General features: G+C 38.3%; 1 long non-coding RNA gene across 4 annotated transcripts in view; it reads right to left on the reverse strand.

Annotated features, from left to right (window-relative positions):
• The window catches only part of LOC112212345, a 133,334-nt gene that overhangs the window by 4,979 nt on the left and 111,594 nt on the right, over positions 1-16,761 (reverse strand). For 2 of the 4 annotated variants that reach the window (XR_002946161.2, XR_002946159.2), the window contains exon 4: positions 1,478-1,609. The exons of the other annotated variants lie outside the window; for them this stretch is intronic. This is a non-coding gene — a long non-coding RNA (uncharacterized LOC112212345). The remainder of the gene's footprint in view (positions 1-1,477; positions 1,610-16,761) is intronic. 4 annotated transcript variants of the gene reach the window in all.

A 16,761-nucleotide genomic window follows, 5' to 3' on the forward strand; every position in this document is an offset into this window, starting at 1 on the left:
GGGAGCCTGCACGACGCGTCTCGCGTTGATAATAATGTCTCGTTCTTAACAACCCTTCGAGCGTTTGGACGATCGATTAAATTAGCTTGTTTGGCCCGTTAGCGTGTCCGAGAAATCCGTACACCGAACTGTTACGTATGTTATCGGTGTACGAAGCGTAAATACCGGATAAATGCCGAATTCCACGCTGCGTTTATCCCCTGGTTGCGTTCGTTCTTTTAATCCCCTGGTAGAATGATGCGTCGTTTCACTCGAAGGCACGGTAAGATCGTTTTATACGACGAAATCGGAATAAAGGGGGCGGGAACGAGGCGTTATGCCGATTTATTTCAATAACCAGCCATATAGCAGGCGCTTAGAGGCTAAGACCGAGGCCAGGGTCGCGTCGTGATGCGGCGAGTGGTCGCATGAACCGGGCAAGGCCACCTAGAAGAGCAGCCTGGTGTTCGGAGGGCCTCAAGGTCAGCGATGGTATCGAACGGTGACGGAGGAACGGAGAGAAGAGAGGCAAAGAGTGGCACGTTGCATAATTGCGTCACGTTGTCCAGGAATCAGTGCTCCGGACGTGCACGCCGCCGGGAGTTTTGCAAAAACTGCCGGCAAACTGGATTCCAAAGCGACACACCGGGCGTACGCGCGCGCCAGCAAGAGATCTCCGCTGCACGCGCGCCACCACGCTTTTATTTATACGATCGCGAGACCGCGTTTATTTTGCGCGTGCATCCAACGTTCCCTCCCCTCACCGTTCTTTGCGGTCGGCCTTGCGCGCGCTGCCACCCAAACTAACCTTCTTTCCTTCTTTTCGCTTCGTCGCTTGTCTTTTGTACGAATTTTAACCCCGTTGCGCTAAACTTAATTTCGTTCTCTATAATACTCGTCGGTGTGACTTGCGAATACGCTCGCGAAGGTTTGAGGAAATTGGGACGCCAGGAGATATTATTTTACCCACCAAAACTAACCTCCTTTTTTCCCTTTTGCCTTAACTTTTGTTCCTTCTTTGTATCTTGCCTCTAGTTTCGGTAATTTGCATTTAATTCTCTGTAATTTGTATATGTGATCATATAGTTCGCGTATAAGTTCGCGCGGATTTAAGAAAATACATTATTACACATGGAGATATTGTTTTTGAAAGGCTCTATAGGTCCGTAAACGTTCGTTCGTACGTTGTTCTTCTTGTCACGTTTGTATGCTTTTCTGCAGACGGATTTAGGCAGAATCAAAGCAAAACTTGCTCGTAATAGCGGAAAGGGCCATAACAAAGTAAGGATAAGAGATCGTTTGGTTTTTCCCATAATCTCACTTATTCTTGTGCATTCTATTTTCGCGCGTTTGAATTGCTGTAGTTTTAGTATCTGTAGTCTGTAGTGTGGTAGCTGCATCAGTGTTTCGCTACACGTAAATTTGGATAGATCCACTGAAAATTTTCCACTAATAACGAGGGAAATTACAAGAAAGTGGAAGAATTTAGATTTCAGACCTTTGTTTTGGAGGGCGCTGTAGTTTCTCCTGTATAAACGCTCGGCGCTGTTCTTGTCGCGTTTATACGCTTTCCTGTCTGTGAACTTACGCAGGATCACGCATAAAACTTTCCTTTTAATAGCGGAAGAAGCTGTAACATAGTAATGACAACGTTGTAACACACTCTCCTTGCGCGTCACTGTACATTTACTGATATGTATATGTGTTACTCGTTACACTACGTTCGTAGATTATGCAGCATACAAATTTAAGAAGATATAAAAACCTAAGAAGTCTCTTATTATCGTGTAAAATGAAATTAAAAAAAAAGAAACAAATGATCACTATATTTCTATAATGCTATAGTTTCGTTCCTGCTTTCGTATGTTTTCCCATGTGATTTTACATGAAACTTTTGTCTTTAAGATTGGTAGAATTAACAAAAATATCCAGCATCGCTATTTCTGCACAGTACACTTTTTCGTTTGAAAGTTCGTAACAAACTGAATCAATCCCATTGAATTGAAACACGTTACTTTTTAATCAGCTTTATTTGCAAAAAAATTACTTCCTTCCTCTCCCATTGGTACGCTATTTTATCGACAATTTTGAACAAGAACAATTCTCAACGAAATTCTTTTCTACTATATCTGCAGAACACTTAGAAAATTGTCAACGTTGCTGCAAAAGTACAAATGGCATTGCTTTTGTACCGCATCGCAGTCGCAAAAGTACATATTCACTTTCTAATCGACTTAATAGTATCTAATTATCACGCGTGCGTGTAGATCATGGATCTTCGTGAACCTAATTGGACTGATCGTGTCATCCACTATCTAATATGGCTCCGCCTCACACATAGAAACGTGTTTCGTAAATCACTAAAGTAAAATCACGAAAATTATACAGAGAAAGAAATTTAAATCGATCGCTAAATATTTCATCTATACGGGTGACTTTTTTCCACCGTTGCACGGTACAAACACCGTTATTGAACGATCCTGTAGCCTGAACAACGTTCGCCCGGTTCTGCACTCGGTTCGTACACGCGTTCCTGCGTGCAAGTTCGCGTCTACGCTCGCGAGGAAGATGCACGATAACTATCCACAGCCGGTCCGTTCGTCGTTCATCAATCGACCGCCGCCGCCCGGATGGCATTCCAATTACAGGCGATCACGATTCCGCTTCGTCGTCATCCTAGTTTCACGGGAATCGTACGGCGGCGTGTAAAGCGAATGATCGATTTTTTTTCCTTTCTTTTTTATTTTCTTTTTTTTTTCGTCTTTTCAGAAACGTCCGTTGCTATCATACGAACAAACGAGCAAAACGAGGGTTTTCGTTATGTGGAGCAGGAGGAATCGACGTGTGATTTTATTGGCCCCTCTCCGCTGTTCGCGTGACACGTCTTGCAGCCTGACTTGGTGCGCTCGATTTGCGCTCTTTTTTCGCGAGGAGGAGAGAAGATGCGGATGTTTTATTCGGTAATTTAATTACCGTGATTTTTTTCACGGCAAACCGGCTCCCGTGGGCAGCATGCAAAAAAGTATGTTAATTATAGTTGACGATTGCTTGCGGGGACGAATCGCGATCGCTAGAAAACGCGAGAGGACTCGAGAGAAGGCACGAGAATCTGCAAACACGCGCGTTTACGATTCACGCCTCGTCCTGTTTCGTTGTTCGTGGTATTTTATGGAGTTTGGTTTGCTTGATTGATTAGCTCGGATGTTTATTAGGGAGATATAAATTGATTGTAGTTTGGATCTAGATTAAGTTGCTTCATAAATTTGTCCGGTTTCTACTTTGTATCGAACGTAAGTCGTAAAATTAGAGTACATATTTATGTAATTTATTATTGCAGGTTAACGTCGTAATGACATTCAGAGATTACAGTTTGTTTAATAAACTTGTTATTAACACGAGAATTATTTTATACAATATAAAAAAAAAAATGCTGTTTTCATGAGAAAGTAATAGTATTACTTTTATCTCATGGAAAAAAGTTTAACGTTAATATCGATTGAAAATAAAAGCACATTCAGTGTATCAACGTAGATTATATAGTTTAACGCAGTAACATAAATTTAATTTACGAAGTTTAATGCGGTAAGAGTTTGAAAATCCTCGTAATTGACGCATTCGACGCCTGTTCTACGTTATTTCGCGACTTGGATTTTATTTTTGAACGATGATACGCAGTTTTCATTCAACCACAGTGGTCAGAGGGTCTGTCTAAACTTCATTTTATGACTGACCTCGCTAAACAAAAATGCAGCCTGTGTACTTCCCGTAAACATTTACGCGAGTCTCGTAATAAAATGGTTGAATTTAGTACAATGCCTAAAACGTTGTTATGAAAGAAAATATACGTAAAGATGAATGTGAATTGGAAAGATTCGTTGAATTAAAAGACTATCGTATATACTCCATATAGATTAATGCCGTGAAAACTTACAGAAACTTTGATTTTTTCAGTAGATAGGAAAATTGATAAATAAGCTGAGAGCTTTGTATAACAATTTAGAGATCGAAAAATAGAATTTCGCTATTCATTGTAAAACATTTGTATTTTCCAAAAGGTAATAAATTAATGAAACAGATAAGTTGAGAATCTTGCAGTTAATTTGAAATGAACGAGATCGAAGGTGAAACTCGTTTAAAAGAATCTAATGACAATAAATTATTACCGTTACCACTATAATTGATCGCTATAACTTCATAATATACTGCGTATATGCGTAATATACATTAATAACATAATTATGACATCACGAATATCACATTAATGCACGTTTCTAATCATGATTCCATGAAATAAGTTTCTAAATGAAATTAGAAAACTCAGAATGTCAATCCTATAATTTAAATCTTAATTGAATCGCAAGGTCGAAGGTGTGAGTGGATATTAAATATTAATACGGAAAATTGTTTTGAAATGCACGAGCGTCACGCACGGCGCGCGACTTTTCGCGCGAAACCGATCTCGAAGATAGATCGTTGTTGGCGCCGGTTTTTGCGCTACGTTTCCTGGTGCGGTATACTCGTGGCTGTCGATCGTATACGTTCGAGCGATTAAACGATAGCAGCGATTAGGAGGCCGTGCGCATGCCTTCGCAACGGCTACCTACTATGAAATTATTAGCGCTGGCGCCAGTTATCTCGCCTCTCTCTTTCCACCTATTCGCCCGACTATCTATCTTTCTTAGCCTCCGTTTTTCTTCTTTCCTTTCTCTCTCGAGCGCGTCGAGGAAACGTCATCTGCGTCGCCCCCTCGTTTCACCCACGTTTCTTTTCGCCTCTGGGAAACTACGGAATTTCAGTAATTCCTGGAATTTTCCACTCTATGTCGCGCACAGACGAATATCTTTCTGCTGACATTTCAAACAGATTTTAATTATTATTTTATAAAGTTAGTCAGTCCAGTCGGTGCGATATATTTTCGAGGAACATTTAAGCAGAGTCTACTCGTCATCCTCTCAAATGGAATGGCATGTTAATTTTGTTATTGTTTCGTATTGAAAATTTCTCTTTTGAATTATGCATTAAATTCTATTTAAAGTTTCGTGGCGATAAATAATGCAAAAATATTCTTATGGCTAATTGTCTGCGTCAAGAATTATTTTATATTCGATAGTTAGATACGTAACATTTGGGATCATTTGTTTGGGATAGAAAGGTGCATATAAATGTATCGACATGTATGTATTGTTAAAATAACACACAGAGTAAGTGATAAAAAGTATGCGAAAGTTACTGTATGAAATTAATTTGATTTAAAATCCCTCAAAATCTTCAATGAACCGATAGCGAGTTAAATTTAGTACGAAACCAACACCTTTTACAGAGATACTAATATCTTGAACAGAATGTTTCATATATAAGAGTATCACACTCTGATTTGTTAAGAAGAAGGCGCCAGGACTAATCGAAATAATGAAGTTCCTTAATAAAAACCTCAATCTCTTTTTAATTTTTAATTACCTACGCGTCTCTAATGTACAAAAATATAATGGTCATCAGGCTTTCAATACCTCGAAGCTGACAGCGTTATTGATTCCCTTTCTGTTTCAAGCTCTAACTTCATATTAAATTAGACGTCGTCGATGAAAGAAATTGGCGGGCATCGTGTAAAAAGCAACGAAAATCTCGTTTATCTTCGCTACGTTCATTAACTCTTCGTCGCAAAAACCCGTGATTGATCAATATTTTTTTTTAGTCATAGTATTCATCTAACTTCCCTCCAATTATTTTTCAGGTCGTCGTTCGTAATTATACCAACTTTCTATTTCTATCTTTCAATTACGTCGCACTTAATACATTGAATCTATGAGTCAAGATTAAAATGCCTTTTAATTATTTTTTAATACAAAAACACATCAATGTTTCGATTTAATTCGTTTTCAATACAAGAGGTTTTAATTGCCCAAAGTTTTCAGCACTCGATAAAAACCGAAAAGCATAAAGTTAAACTCTCTCGAGGGAGAGAAATTACGGTCAATTACAGTTTTTTATTTCGACGCGGAATAAAAAAACTAATTATTATTAGCATAAATGAAAAAATTCATGATAATTAAGAAACGACAAATCTGAGTACAGGTTTGAGGAAAAACCTTCGCGTTACACAACACTGCGTCTAATTACTACAAATTTCGCTAGCAATAAATCATCTTAACAAGGTCTGAATACGGACTTCCTCTTTAACGAACGAATAATCAAGCGAATAACACAAAAACATCTCCATGAGAACATCTTCAATATATCTTTTGCCAATGCTGGCTACCTAAACCGGTGGCCACGACACATGTTCAACTTCCTAATTGCTTTGCTCGGCTAATCCTCGACACGATTCTTCCCTGCAGAAAAATCGAACGCGTCATATGTTCTCGAACCACTCTAAAGCAGAATTCTGATTAAAATTCTCTCAACCTTCGGTGAAAGTAATTACAAGAAGCACAAACGGACGCAATTAACGAAAACGCGGCACTTATAACGATCGATCGATTAATCGACATTGGTTTCTTTTCTTGGCTAGCCGGTGGCCATGGGAATCGTTTATTACCAACGCTGACGAATTCGTAACCGAAATCGAACAAGATCGTTCGTGGAGTCGAACATAGGAGCGCTTCATGAACAAAGGATCGGCTAAATTGTCTCGTTTATTTTCCTTTATCTTCGTTTTGTTTTTTAACCAATCCCATTTTTTTTCTTATTCGGACAACTTTCTCTAGTAATCGAACAATCGCCAAGCTTGTCTTTCGTTGACTCCCACCGGTGAGTCGAGAAGCTACGAAAGGAAACAAATGAAACGATGAAAGTGAATTCGCAGCTGGTGATACTTTTATGCGAGCCGTATAACGAAATCAGAGTCATGGTTTGACGTAATCGAGGTGAGATTCGAGAAATGAATCGGTTTCTTGTTCTTGCCAGATTTCTGATTTTTCTGGTCCTCCTGTCTTTTCGTGGAAATTGCGTGAAGAACAGGTAGTTTGATACCATTGGTGGAATATTCATACAGAGTTCTAGCATTTCTTTTGCTATACTAAGACTCTTTGTATTGTCAACTAATCGGACTGATTTTACATGAATTTTAGAATATGGCTATTTCATGTGGTTTCCCTATTGCTTTTCTCACATAGATGACATAAAGAAAGTTCGGCATAAATTCTTTAGGCTAGCAGCCAGACATGGTGGTCAATCTATGCCGCTATTCTCTCCTAATTATGATGAAATTCCCAATAACTTAAATTTACAGACACTGAGCAAAAGGAGAGTAATGTTTGACGTCTTATTCCTAAGTAAGATAATCAAGAGTATCATTCCCTGTTTTATATTTGCCAGTTCTCTCTTTATGTTCCTTCACGATGCGTTAGAAATAATAATTTGTTCTATTCTAATCAACACCGCACGACTTATGGTTATTTTAATTGTTTCAATCGTGCGCTAAATCATACAAACTCCTTTCACGAGAAGATAGATCTATTTGGGCAAACCTTAGTCTCTTGAAAACACTCGCTGGAACGTATACTTTAAGTTGTTTTCATTTTCATATTTTTAACCGATATATGTGTGTGTGTGTGTGTGTGTGTGTATCTATATATATATATATATTAATTATAATATACATTAAATTCATTAAATACATTAAATACAAAAGGTTTATTATTATTTTCTGTTTAAATGATCAAATAAATAAATAGATAAATATTTAAGAAGAAGAGGAAAACACATTGATCCATTAAAATCCAAGTATAAAATTATTCTATATATATTTAATATATAAGTATTAAAATTATTAATTATTATTTTACAAAAAATCTACTAAAATCTCCGGATGCTTATCAACGATAGCATACTCTCAAACACCAAAGAACAGAACCTAAATAAAGATTTACGAAACGAAAGATTAACGAACATTCTCCTTTCGATATTTTATATATTTTCGCACGGTATACGCGTTCTGCGCATTTCTGCATTTTTAAGCTTCCCATACATAGATGCATAAAAATCTGCAGTCTAATCATCAACATCGTGTCCCATAACACGGTCTGGCGCCACGAACGAGTAGAAGGCCTGCAAACGTTCGCGATCTCCGCCACTGATCCTTGGCTCCATCGTCGCCCCTGGCTCCAGCGTTTTAATTAACAATTACCCGTAACCTGTAATTACCGCGGACACGCGTATCCGTTTGGCGCGCCCGCGCTCAAGCGTCACACGCGCATACCGAACGCGAAACGAATTAAACGGTTCGCTGCACGAAAGGAATCGTTTCGCCTTCGTATCGTTGCACGCTCGTACGGCATCGGGTCCGAAAACTTTCCTTCCTGCTCGTCACAAATCGAAACGCTGCTCGTCCCCCGTTCGACATCATCGATCACTTCCGATTGATTAACCATTCCTTCTAACCGGAGACGCGATCGAATCTTGCCTCTCAATATCTCAATGTGCCCGATACAAAATGTCGTGTTAACGCATCGCTGCATAAGAAGAGACGATCCCCGAAACGACCGATTATATCGTCCTGCCACGGTTTTTCTCAATGTTCCTGTTTCCTTTAGGTAGTATTTTTGCCGTGTTGGAAGAGCACCTTATAGTATCTCGGTGCGACGACGACGTAACAGGAGCATGCAATTTCTCTCGGGACTCTCATTGGGAGAGGCTTCTTGGAAACGACGCTCTTGTGTGAGACGATCCTTCGAATCGGCCAGTGAAAGTTTTTAATTGATCAGGGATCGACGAGACGAATATTCGATGGTCGTTCTTATTTTTCTCCTTTGCTTTGGCAAGTAAGGTGTGGAATAAGGAAAAACTCCTTTTGATTGATGTTGTTCTCGTAAATTATTAATTAATAATTCGTTCAAAATGACGTACATTCGTTGGTTCAGCGATTGGTGAATCGATCTCTTCGCTCTTCTTTTTTCCTTGTAGAAACGTGTATTTGCGCGTAGAATGCACGTGCTATTGAAAAAAATATGCAAAGCGTAGCGCTTTCTATAATATTTCGTAGCTATATTCTCAAAAATACGCATACAAAATTTGCATAAGAATCCGCGGTCTATCGATAGGTTATTAGTTATTGCGTAAGGAGAGCCAGAAAACACAAACATTATTGCTAAACAGCGACGCCATGCAAAAAGAGCGACAACATGGATAACTTTCAACTGTCCTATTTCATGGTCGCGTAGAATATTGATCTAGACTACTTGCGTGGCGTGGAACGGCGGCAAAATGACGTGAAAAAGTGGGCGGACTGGCGTCAATTGCGCAAGAACGGATTTGTTATACAGGCGGTCGCCTTTGACGACGCACATTAATGCAACGCTGCGCTTATAATTACTTCTCTCTTCCCCTGCGTCCTCGGGAGATATCGAAGCTTTCGAAACACTATACGCACGAGGAGAAGAAGGATCGCGGCTCAAAACTCGCGGTTTGAAACTCGCGGCGACTTAAGTGAGACGTTCGACTCGTCGCTACGTGTAATTATTATTCGCTTAATGGCATCTAATTTAATAACAGCGCCGAGATCGAGTCTTTACGTTTGTTTTATATTTTCTTGCACATCTCGCGATACCCGTTTATTTTGAGATTTATGCCGTGATTTCATACCAGCCTCGCTTTAAGTAAATGTCAAGACTAAGTTAGTCGAGTTACAGGCTAATTGCGAATGATAAATGTTGTAGCCAAGCGTGTTTGATTTCTGCTAATTATTAAGATACGAATGCTTTAGAAAGTATACTAGAATGTACAGGGTGTTCCATAGGTTTTTCTATAAACTTCACGATATATTCTACGAGCGAGATAAAACGAAAATATCGTATAAATTAGAGGTCTCTATCTCGTATGTGTATCTAATCCTGTTACGGATTTCGAATTTTTATTCCAATCTCGTTCTTATTTTACCACGAAGAAATGCTTTCGACATTTTACAAAAATCCCAACGAAATCACTTTAAATGTTTTAAAGAAAATCCCACGCCCAAACGATTCTTCTATACTTTCTCCAAACTAAAAAGTTTTTCTAACGATGAAAGCACGATTGAATGGAAAATACTTGGGAGAACGTAGCAGGATGAAATACATGTCTGCGGTATATAATTCGTAGCTTGATATGTACAATTTTTAGTAGATGCGCGTGCACTTGGCTGCCTAATCGCTATTAAAATCGTTAAAATCCTATTAAAATCCCTCAATCCTGAGTTATTACTTGTAAATTTATGATAGTTTTGTCACATCGTATTTACCATATTATACGAGTAAATGTCCTTACGTAGTCAATTATCTCTATATTAAAATGTACAGGAATTAAAATATATGAATATGTTAATAGACACGTGCCTGTAACCGAGTACACGTGAATCGGAGACCCTAATATCCATGCACGAGGATACCGAAACGCTCAATTACCCGTATATTAAGAACACGTATTAACTTAACAGGACAACTGCAGGACATGATGGATATCCATATCATAACACCATATCGTAAATCTTAAATCTGTTTCGACTACAAAATACATTCCAACGAGGTGCGCTAACGAAATTCAATGAACGAACCCTTCACCATCCAGAGACTTTCATTGGTCGCTCGTTGAGTAACGCTTTCAATCACTGGATTCACTTTTCCTTAGGATCACGGAGCCGTAATCCGTTAATTTACATTACCGAACGCGGCGAATCTCGTTTCACGGCTGCAACACAACTCGCCAGGTAATTGTTAATTGCGCAACGCGTCGTCTATCATCGACTAATGATACATCCAGTGGCACGGCGTTATTACATTTCGGATGGGCTAATCGCTAATAAGAATTTATGGGCCTCGTGCACGAGCAAGTTAGAATGTGAAAGTCTGTAGAGACAAGGGTGCGCCAGAGCGGACGTACGTACATCGCGCGGATAAGTCGTATTGCGTTAAGGGAAGTTGCTACGAGGGGATGGTATCTCTTTGTTCGTGACGCGCTAGAGGATTCTGAGGAAATACGACTGTTTTGTTTGATAGCAACGTTGTACGATATAAATATCGCAACGACGCAAAATGAAATAGTATCATTAAAGGAATTTTGCAAATCACGAACTGCAAGCTATCAGTATCGGTAAGCTTTCTCAGTTATGACAGTTATGAGTTTGCGGCAAGTAAATGTTGGAAGTTGCAAATCTAGAATTGCGGCGATCAACACGACAGATCAGTTTAACAAGTAGCTTTAGATACAGTTCAATTTAGATCAGCTTACAACGAAAAATATCATTTTTCCATTTTGTGTGAACAAAATTTCAACTACTGACAAGTTCAAATAACAAATGAAGCTCTACTGCACCCCGAGAGTCGTTTAAATACATCAATAAATATTCCATCTTTTCACATTGTATTGAAAAAATTTGTATGACACAAGGGCAATTAAATTCATCTCACTCCACTTTCCTCAACTACAAGAGTGTTTCAAGCTCGGTGTACCTGTTCGTGGCGCGAGCGTGAGCGAAGCAATTATTAATGAATCCGCCTGGTCTGCGACGCGACACGCTTCGTCTGACCTTTTTCTCGCAGGCTGAACACCGAACAAGCTGACGGACGCTCTCGAAATTAATATATTCAGAGGCTGTCGGTTCGCCTGTCCCAAGGTACAGGGAATCGCAGAATTTCGGCACAGTGTTAGGAGATAAGCTTTCTCGAGGAGGATGTCGTTGCTTGTTGTTTTGTATCTTTTTTTTATCTTGTTCATGCTTGTTCCGTTTCTCGTATCTTTTTTACTCTCGAATGGCAGGATGATAGGAGCTAATGGATTAAGATGCATGCTCGTCGCGATATAATGGGACGCATCGTCCTTTTTGCCGCTACTCTCTTGATTTATGCGTCTTATCTATCGGAAGTTCGGCTAGTTTTGTTGCGATTTTATTAGTGCCACTGCTCGATACTTTTTAAGCGGCTGTTCGATCGACCGAAGATCGTGAAACGTTTTACCTTTTGCTTCTACCCGTCTTTAAATTATGTATTCATCGTTCTTAATTGAGTTTTTAATTCGTTGAATCTTTGATTTTATCTGCTAGATCGGCGGCGAGTTTTGCCGTCTTTGTTCCTTCGAAGATAAAGAGATTAATTGTTTTAAACGACGTCGCCATTAACTAATCTTTAACATAATATTCATTATTGCTTGTTTTATCCTACTCTAGCTATCTGATAATGAGTTTATTCTGCCATTGTTGAATTCATTCTTGTTACTCAGATATTCTTCTAGCGTCTGTATAACTTGATATTTCTAGTACTTTCACAAAAAGGAAAGAAACGCTTAAGCCATTGAAGAGACTGTTGATTCGTCATCTTGTGCACGCTGCTTTCATGGTTAATTTTTATTGATTCAATGAAAGAGGTTCTTTATTTCAATCGTTTCGTTTTTCTGCTTCTTTTACGAACAACAACCACTAGATTTTTAATATGATTTATCATTTTGTTAATCATCGTCGATATCCTCTTGAAATGCTAAAGATTATGCCATGAGACTGAAAACACGTGGAAAACACAAGGGGTTTACGTTATCCAAACGGTATCAGAAAATAATTGTTGCAGGTTATCCCTAATTGAGCTGGATATCGATAGAAAGGACTCTTTTTATAGCCGGTTTTTCGTCGATAAACTAAAAGGAAGGATGAGCGTCGTAACCAGGCCCTCGACTCCTAATTTCAGAACGCTAAGGCGCTCCTCAATTAACGTCACGGCGCTAACTTTCACCGCGAGGCAATGCCGCTTCGGTTACGCCCCATTATCTCGTTGCTCGTGTTGCACGCGTGCCTCGCTGCCTTCTCTCATGTTGCGCGTGCGTGAGCGCGTGAAAAGGCGCCCTAAGGCGCCACCGAACAGCTTCTGATACGCTGCATTCTCGAAACGCGAAAAAATACGCCAAGTGTTTATAAAAAGGTACGATCAAGATATCTTTCGGCAGTTACTATAATTTTCACTATGATTCATTTTCTTGACTAAATCACTTGGACTTTTTGCTGCGATTTTTCATGATGTTTCACAAAACAGTTCTCGCGTCTCCTTTAGTCGCAATCTAAATTAAACACGTTCGAATAATAACAAAATCGAACAATTGATACAGTGGAACTTCGGTTATGTCGAAGGTAATTTGCTCGGAAAGGCTGTTCGGAAATCGATTTGCTCGACAATTAAACACATTTTCCCATAAGAATTATAAATCGGTCGAAAATAGTGGATTAAAATTGCTTATTTATACTTTTGTAACAGTATTTGGCACGTCAAATTGGATACCAAAACAGTAAAAATGTATAAAATTTTATAGAAAAGGAATATGTGAATAGAATAAACGACTTTAGTAAGGGGAGTTTCCTTGCATAAAGACATACGTATCATATTTAATAATAATTTATTTAAAAAAAGGGAAACAAAGTACGGAACGACACGGAAAATTGAGAAAAGGCACTGCCAATTCCAGTAAAAGTCTGCACTGAACAGAGACTGCAATGTAACTAACACTCATCCTCTACAACATGTGGAGCATGTGATTTCGTGTTCAGAAATTGAGACTCTGTTCAGACTGTTTTAGAAAACATGTTCGGGAATCGATTTGTTCAATATGAGAGTCGTTCGATAATCGAGCTCCTACCCTACTTCGTTAACACTAGAACCTGACAAAATGAAGTATTTTAGATCTTTTTCTTTTACAATCACTGGAAACATACAGATATTTTGTCCAAAATGAATATTGATTTTATTTTACATAGAGTTACACAGTTACTTAGATTTATTTATTTTAGTGAATATCATTTGTGTTGCAATACTTGTCTAAGGCCATAAAGAAAACGAGTTTTATCTATAAAGAAAAAGGTCAATAACTCTATTGAGGTTCATTCGTATATCTGTGTTAATCAGATGCTTCAAGTCTCTGTCTTTGTGACCATCGAGTGCTCCCAAATACTTTGAACCCTTTCTCGTAAATCACTTACAACTTGTTAGTACATCTTTATTTAACTTCCTTATTATTGCAATACGTTCTATTGACGACGAGAATTATACTAGCTGGAATTTCAAAAATGAATCAACAGCGTGGCCTGCAACGTTTAAACATAGAAGCGATCAGTGTTTCTAATTATTTGAACTTTCCTCCTCCGCTATTTTTGCCAGTTTCCCTATTTCTCTGCTGAAATACTTAAACTCACGCCCGAACTCCAATGGTCTCTTTTCCAACGTTATGTAATATACAACAACATATCGCACTCTAACGAGGAAAGTAACGCGACTCAAAAATCGCGGTCTTCGAGTTTTTCGCTATGAAAATATAGCAGAGACACTGCTCGACCAATTATGAAAATCGTGTACATTTATCTTCATAATTTGGCTGGCAGAGAGCAGTTACGTCGCTCTTTCTGATTTATGTGACACTGTGCTGTACCCTACAAATGCGTCTTATTATTAGTTGTGCCTGGACTAGAAGGTTGTTTTTCCAGAGTTAAGAATCAAAGATGAAAAAGAAGAACGCTCGAAACCTGTTCTACGTGCATTATTCTTCTCGTTCATAAATTTGCTTTAATTATGGTTCGAGGACACAACATTTTCGCTGCTTCCGGAAAACATACCTTTTCCAGTTGTATAACTTACCCTCGCAAGGGTGTGATATCGAACGATGTATCAATTTTACTAACGAACGTAGTTCGCGTAACGAAAGAATCGACAGAACTTTTTCACTCGCCTAATAAATACAAAAGTATCATTGATACGTATCTTCGATCGAAAGGCGAACGCGTCGAGTTTCATCGTGGACGTATCGAGAGTACGCAGATTGCATGCGGATGTCCGGTCACGTTCTAAGTTCATCCTTCAGGTAATCCGAAACTTGATACATAATTAGCCATCTTGTCCGGCTAATCTTTCGACTGTAACCGAAGCGTCGCGCGCTTTCACCGTTTCCGCCTTTCCTGGCTATCGTTGCACCGCGTTCGTTGCACCTGTGCGAAAACGACCGGTCGTCAATCGAAACGATCCTCGCAAGAAGTCGAACGGCCTTGTTGCCGCCTAATGAGCTCGCGCCGTCATCGATCCCGACGTTGACTTTTCAATGACCGATCGAACTACATACGTTGTATCGCTAACGGAACGTCGATCAATAAGAAGAAAAATAATATCAAAGAGGGTGTGTGTTTATTGAAGTGCCGTGATTATCATGCTACGTTCTGCTATGTTGCATGGTGTCTATAAGAGTTAATCAACGCATAACGATCATTTTTAATGTCCTTAATTGGACTAAATAATTCTCTAATTTGATTTTATACCGATTAATGTACAATTAATTTACCGTAGAGTAATTTACATTTAGAGTGTTGATTAGATTAAAAATGAAGTATTTAATTGTTCGTAACGAAATGAAAACGAAATTTGAGTTTAAATAAATTTTAAATAGAATATTTTAAACGGGACATATTTTTGTGCAAGCAACAGGAATTTACGTTATATGTTAGAGGAAGAATGATAGCAACGAAGAAAATGATTATTTACTATGAACCTTTATTTGCAATGGCTACTCTAATAAGTTCTTTTAATCCTGTGCCATTATATAATATTTTCGTTAATTATTATATTGCAGTATATGAATTACTCTATAGAACCAGATCAAAAGTTGAAATATACTCAGTCACAAGAAAGTGCATCGTCATCCTCTTCCATAAGCATGATTGCCATTCATAGAAATTCTTTTCCTTTACGCTATATAAAATGTCAATTCTGTTTCGCTCAAAGGAAATGTCTGCTTTACGACTTTATCAAGATAATAAAATCATTTTCTTTATTCGATATTTACATGTAAAAAAGCAAGCTTTATTTTTTGATGAAATTTTTATGTCCTATTAATTTTTTCGGATCAATAAAATTGTATCATAAAATACATTGAAATATCTTCTCATGTTTCTCAAAAAGATTTTGTAGAAGATCGTCTGACAGAAAGAAATTCTTGTCTCCAAGGAATCCGACGTGAATTCCTTTCACTTGGTATGATAAAAATATCGTTCTCCGTGATCTCAGGAATACTCCAAACTCTCTCGCGGTATCTGCTTCTCAATAAGCTAAGTGAAATGATAAGAAATTTCGAATTGCTCCATCATTTTTCCTGATGTGCATCCATTGCAGTCCAAGAGATTTCATACACACCGTTCCTCAGTAATTAGAACAAAGACAAACTAACGATTGATTTTTCCTTGAAGCATTTTACTTGGAAAAGATCTGAGAAGATATATTTATTTAAATAAATTAAATCCACTTGTGTGATTCAATTCTTAATGGCAACAAATATTCCAAAAATTAGTGCAATACATTGACCAATCCAGCCACAGAAAGTAAAAGGAGATTCTCTTGTGTTATGGCACTGACGGTATGTCCTACCCAAAACCAGGACCTTTCCATTTAAAAAATAACGTCTACAATTTTCAACCCCATCGAATCTTCAAAATGACAACTATCGTTCGACAAAATTTTTAATTCAAATTCGAGATCGATATTTGTCTAACCAAAGGAACGTAATTCTCTTGCAAAGGGATTGAAAGAGTATCATCCGATTATCCAGTTTTACTTAGAAACAGAAACAAATCTCTTGCAAAGCAATTACAAAGTTTCATCCGATTATCCAATTCCACTTAAAAATAATCTTTGTCAATCACAAGAGAAACATAAGAAGCTTGCAACGCTAACAAATCTCCAAGATTAAAAGTTTTCTTCACCCTCCCATCAAATTCCATGTAAAATCATTATTCTCCTGCCAAGAAAGATAAAAAAGAATAAGAAGAGAAACAGAATAAGATGAATCCAAGGGACGATA

This window comes from Bombus impatiens, unplaced genomic scaffold (assembly GCF_000188095.3).
Source record: "Bombus impatiens unplaced genomic scaffold, BIMP_2.2 scf_0151, whole genome shotgun sequence".
NCBI lineage: Eukaryota > Metazoa > Arthropoda > Insecta > Hymenoptera > Apidae > Bombus > Bombus impatiens.